We start from the raw sequence: 6,624 nt of genomic DNA on the forward strand, positions 1-6,624 counted from the left end.
GCCACTGTCAAAATAACGCAAATCAAATCCAAGGAATTTGACTGTGACGATATTTCACTGTGTAGTGATGAAAGACATGTGGCACATCGTGAGATGTTGATTCGGCGTCTCCATCTGTTCCCACGGTCTATGCGAGCGTGCCTTCATTGCGCAGCTGGTCTTTACTGCCGCCATGTTTGCGTTGAGGTGTGGCCGTATGATAACAGAAACACGATGAAAAAAACAGCACGCGGCCTACTCATCACTATAGAAAATTTATTGAATTAGCGTGCGGTAACTTCCTGCCAGGAGGGACAAGTGTCATAGATGAAAGGAGCGAGAAGAACAAAAGCGACCGATATGAGGAAAACGTGCAGGCGAGAAAGACGAACATGAAAAATGATGTGGATCCCCATAACTGTCAGATTCACTATTAGCAAAGCTTTCGGTCCTGCTTGCATTTCTTGACAATAATTGCGTTGATGTTGGTGGAGAATGTTTAAGCCCTTAGCGTTTAGGCAACAAGAGAGAAGGGAGTTGATCTTAAGTATTACCTTGCGTGCAACAGTGATGTTTCCCTGTGTAGTACACAAGCACAGAGCCGGACGTGTTTGCTTGTGGCGTTGTTGTGCATCATTGTTCACAGCTTCCGGGAAGGTTAGCACTCACATTGCCTCAGAAGGCATATCGCATCCAGGCATAAACGTCAATCTTTAGTTAAATTATGGTACTTTACCTTTCAAAACTACAACTCAATTTTGAAACACAATGTAGTGTGGCACTCCGAAGTCATTTTTACCGCCTGGAGTTCTTTAGCGTGCACCTAAATTAAGTACACGAGCGTTTTTGCATTCATTTCTTTTCCACGTAGAAATGCGGCAGCCGCATGTTGGGATTAAAAACACAGCCTCTAACAAGGCCATAGCCATTGAGCTATCGCAACGGACACAGAAGTGTTATATTGCTGAGCGGCCGCTTGCGTATTGTGGTCTTGACATGGCACTGCTTAATGCGCCTTTCTGACTGCACGACCAGCGTCAGTTGTCAGCTAAAGAGGTTTACATGGTGTTTGCTTTTGAGAAATAGCGAAAACGTACCGGACGCTATCGTACCCTAACTTGAATTTACATTTATATAAATCGTCCCCATCGTTTTTCATGTCTAGTGTCAATTTTCCTTCAGTGAAATTACCCCAAGCAAAGCATGCTTTCTAAGACCATCTTCCCCCCCTTTTCTGTCTCCTCCCATGCAAGCGAGCTGTCACAAACCAAGGAGGGCAAAACCTTTATTCTCTTGTTTCGTGACTGCCTTGGCTGCGCTCTTCCTCTGGCTCCTCTCCCTACCTCATCTCTACCATTGACTCCATTCCTTCTGGATTGTTGCGCCTGACTACAAATGTAAAATGAAGAGTCAAAATGTGGGCCAATTGGTGCATCTTTAACAGGATTAACCAGCCAAAAGGATAACGGACAAGAGAAGGGAATTTACACCACAACGAATGGACTAAAAACTGCTCTGTATTGAGAACAGCACTTTCCCAATAAGGCTAAACGAGCATGCGCTGCACAATCAGCCCTAATCACGGGGCACTCACAAGGGGGAGATATACACAAAGTATATCGCGACCGATCTAACAAAAAGATTGCTTTAGGAGCAATTGCACCGAAGTTGTGCTTTTGTAGTAAACCTATGTAGTAAGCTTCTAAAATTTCGTGCTCTTCCTTGCCCCTGCCTCTGCCAAGAATAACAGCCTTGGTGAAGGATGGGTAGCAACCACATTCTCCGCAATTGCGGTGCAGGTTTGTTCTGTCATCAGCACCAAGGGAGGCGAGTTGCTCACACAAGTGGACATTGATACAACGGCCTATTAGGCCCACGTAAACTTTTTTGTATGTTAGAGGAAACTTATGTACTACGCGTGTGGCACGTGCAGTGAAGAAGTTCTCATGCTGCGTCGTACAACCTGAATTCCTTGCCCTGCCTGTTTAACACTGCAATGTCGACGAAAATCCTTAAGCGTAGCCATAACAAGTAATGACAATATATATAGCATTAACCTTAAGATATTTAATCAGTACAGTTATTTTTTAACTGCCTTTTTGCTAAATGTTATATTTTAGCTATGTCCTCAGTAGCAGAGAAAAACTGCAGGTGGCATGCGTGCTGTATTAGTAACGATTCAAGTGTGGTTTTTGTGTGTTATTTCAATGTAATGCTAAATTTAGCTCAACATGGAGCTGAACTATACGTGTTAGTACTAAGCACAGATGCATATGGTTTGAAATCTCGGTGATTCCATTGATCTGAATTCAAGAAAAACTCTCAAGGCTCACCAGTGCAGTGCGTTCCCTTATAGAATGAAGGATATAAATATAAAAGGGTGTATTTAGGTTAGATTAGGACGCGATGTCGGTGCGGATATTCTCTCCCTTTATTTGTACTGTTGTGTGCTTTGTATATGCGCGACAAGCCTAGAACGCCAAAGTTAATTTTTTTTTAACCGTGAAGGTGGCCCCGAGAAATGTAGATGGCGCTGCCGTGCCTGCACAAGCCACCATTGCTGGACGCATAGGCTTCTATGGCAGCTTCGCTGCCATGTTTACATATACCTTGTCTAAGCTTTGACACATTGACGTGGCAGTAGATGAGAGCATCCCGAGCTTCAATAGCTACTAACACAGGGGACTTGCCTACCACTGTTTTCCTTATTTTATCGTAATGTACAGTCGCGAGCAATAGTTTGGGGATTAAAGGTGCCGCGATTTTTCATTTTTTTTTCTCAATAAAAAGTGCACGCCAACGTGCACGTGTTCAACCAATACAATGTATTAAATCAATTCCAAGCCGCGGAGCTGTGCTTGAATATATTATAATTTTTTTGATGCCATGGTCTCCAAGCTTTTTCTCGCGAATGTATATTGTAGGTGTCTATTTGTTTTGTCGTTTTTGTTGCGTGGCTCAATAAACTTCGTGTCTACGCCGCACATTGCGTTCATGCGTTCCTTCTGTCGACTCAAGCAAACGTACTAGGCCGAGACACCCATGACACTCACCGAACAAACTTCAGCTCACGTGAGGAAGACGTACTTAGAAGGTAGCGTACTGGCTTGCTCGTAGTGAGCAACAGCCACGAAGTTTCCCATACCGCCATTTAAAAGCACTTCTTTCACCACAGGAACAGAAGAAACTCATGGAGTAGTAGTCGGAAAAGTTAGGCTCCATCACGTGTATCAAGTACAAGCAGCAACTTTTTACAAATTTGTGCTTTGTACGTGCGCGTTTATTATTTGTTTTTTTTCTCCAGTTATATTTCTGTTGATTAATCCAAGCCTCTGATTCTCACTTACGGTGTGAAGATGCACAGGAAAATTTACGATTTGCAAAATTCTGATAGCGAGCTGGTGTTTTGTTGCCAAGAACCCCAGTTAACAACTGCATTTCCCCCTCTAAGAGCGCCGCTCTCCCCCTTCAAGAGTGGAAGCATGAGCAGAAGCGCTTTTCAAAATTGGCTGCGAAAATTCCACGTCCTCATAGTTACCGTGCAGTAGAAAACGAAGTTTGGTTAACAACGTATATGCTGCACTGCCAGGCAGGTTTATGCTCTGTAAAACGCGATTCTGTTAAGGTGAAATAGTATATCGTTCTGCGAGTTTGTGGTTGAGCTTATTTGGTTAGAAGATGAGTTGGCGCACATGCGTGCCAATGATTTGTTTGTTTTATCTATACAGCACAGCTTACATAGCATGTTCATCCAACACGATACAACAACATGCTTTACAACGCATTGTTTGTTTTAGCCAGAATTATTAGTGTACACGGCTTTACAAGTAGCGGTCATCTGTACTGTTGGTCTTATTACATCAATAAAATTTCCTTTGTAGAGGCGCACACGGCATTATATCCGCCCTTGGCGCCTGCGTATTTCCAGAGACGCACATGCCCAATGCCACTGGGCATGTTTTTTTGGACCTCACATATCAAAATTGTTCTTTTTTCAATTTATAATGGAGTCAAGATTTCTTTTCTAGACATGCAGTAAAAGGGATGGTTCCTGTGTAAACCATGGCTTTGCACAGATTGAAGAGAAGCTACTGTGAGCTACAAGGCCATTGTGTGGACTTTGGCTGCTTTGGCTGCTTTGGTAAACAACACTGGGTTGAGAAATAAATCCTTGATAAATGATGTATTGGCTCGCTAGTCTTGAGATACGTGTCATGTGTTCATAGCATATCATACGAATGGCTCTTCTTGTTTACGGTTCAGCATTATTAGTTCTAACATAATCAGGAAACACTACATGAGTTTGCCTAATGTCTTGTGTGAAATCCATATGTGACCAAAAATAATCCTTCCTGAGGTGTAATGGCATACTGGTAATAGAACACGGCAATTATACAAATTAGCCATTTTGCCGCATGACGTCAGTTATTGTTTAAGGGAAGGTTAGCTCTGAGGTGTTTACACTTGCCAGGTTGCAATTTAGCGGCAAGTGAGGTGCACATTAAGAAAAGGAAGTGCAGACGATCTGCGAATGAAGGAAATAAATGTTCGCAGTGCTCGCGTCAGACATAAATAAGTAGGAGCAACTGTAAATTCTGTAACTGAGGCACAGGAACAACCAGACATATTAGTCAGGCATGCTTGTAAATCATCATCAGCATCATCAGCCTATTTTATTTCCGCTGCAGGGCGAAGGCCTCTCACTGCGATCTCCTATTACTCCTGTCGCGTGCCAACTAGTTCCAACTAGCACCTGCAAATTTCTTAATTTCATCACCTCACCTAGTCTTCTGCCATCCTCGAATGTGATTCTCTTCTCTTGGCACCCATTCTGTAAGCCTAATAGTCCAACGGTTATTTAACCTACGCAATACATGACCTGTCCAGCTCCATCTTCTTTCCTAATGTCATTTAGAATATCGGCTATCCCTGTTGGTTCTCTGATCCACACCGCTCTTTTGATGTCTGTCTGCTCTTTGCGTACTCCTTAACTTGTTTTCGAGCGTCTTTGTAAGTCTCCAAGTTTATGCACTGCATGTTAGCACCAGTAGGAAGCTTTGATTGTACACCTTTGTTTTCAGTGACAACGGTAAGCTTCCAGTCAGGAGCTCACAATGTCTGCCGTAGGCACTCCAATCCATTTTTCTTCTGTAAATGCCTTCTCATGATAAGGGTCCTCTGTGATTAACTAACCTAGGTAAACGTACTCGTTAACAGACTCTAGAGGCTGACTGGCGATCCTAAATTCTTGTTCCCTTGCGTGGCTATTGAACATTATCTTTCTCTTCTGCATAATAATCTTCAACCGCACTCTAACACTCTCTCTGTTAAGGACCTCATTCATTCCCTGTAACCCGTCGCTAGTGTGGCTGAACAGGATAATGTAATCTGCAAATTTAAGGTTTCTGAGATATTTGCCGTTGATCCTCACTCCTAAATGCTTTCCTCCCTAATGACTCGTTCGATCAACCAATGGCCCTTGTAAGTAACTACCATATTTCTTTTTACAAAAATGTCATGCTACACTTGCGCAGATGTGCACAACGGTAGCATGACATGTAGCGCAATGTAGTGCAATAAAAGCCACATGAAAAATGCAAGCTTATTTATTTGCTTGTGATAACCAGAGATTGTTTTCGTGATTAATGCATGATGAGTAGTAGTATCAATGCAGTGAAGTGGACGAAGCTTTATTTTTCTTGGAATAGCAAAGTAACAGTTTCTTTTTTCTCAGATTGTTTGAGAGCCTAAGGAAACAGGACAAGAAGGTTAGACACACTCAAACACTGTCTTGGAACTGGAGGTTTATAGTGCACATCGTCTGATGTGTTACTGTTCGGCCTACACAGAGCCAGTCCCAAGCACTTCTTGCGGGGTCCTCCAGCAGCAAGCCGTCGCCACAAGTGCGTTCAGAGGTTGTGTAAGAATAATGGCTTGCCTTCTTGCCTGTGTTTTTGTGTCAAAGGTGTTACCGTTCTGTCCCTACAGAGCCTGTCCTAAGCACGTTCCAACCCAATCAGTTAACCCAGCTTCACGACCCATAGGTCAGCATGGCTCCGCCAGTTTGTCGTTCAAGGTGCGTTCACAGCTAGTGTGCCCCTAATCGGTGACGTTCTTGCCTGTGCTGTATCTTATGTGTCACTGTTCTATCCCAACCGAGTATGCGCCAAGCACATATTGGTCCTCATCGCAGGCACTGCCATGTACACCAACAGGAAGGGCTGGAGCCGAATTCGCAAGGATTTTACATCACGAACAAAGAAGCAGATGCAGAAATATTTCGATGAGATAGCAAGCCTACGGAGGACGGTGTCAAGACTGAAAAGAGCCTCGGCCTACATTCCACCAGCACGGATGTTGGCCGAGTCATCCAGGTACCTGAATAAAGACTTTTTAGAGATTCTTCGTGTTCAGATGCACCCGCAAACCCCGAACAAGCTCGGACGACGCTGGCAAATAGTTCCGTCAGTTTAACGTTAACCTTTCTTTCAGTCGCCCAAAAGTGTACAGGTACCTGGCCAAAACTCTTAGCTTTCCAACAGTAAAATTGTTAAGAACCTTAAGAAACGTTGAACAAAGATCCACTTGAAGATATGTTCGGGATCATTCGGCAGCAACATGGTTGTAATGATACTCCAAATTTCT

This window comes from Dermacentor variabilis, chromosome 2, assembly GCF_050947875.1.
Source record: "Dermacentor variabilis isolate Ectoservices chromosome 2, ASM5094787v1, whole genome shotgun sequence".
NCBI classification, from domain to species: Eukaryota; Metazoa; Arthropoda; class Arachnida; order Ixodida; family Ixodidae; genus Dermacentor; species Dermacentor variabilis.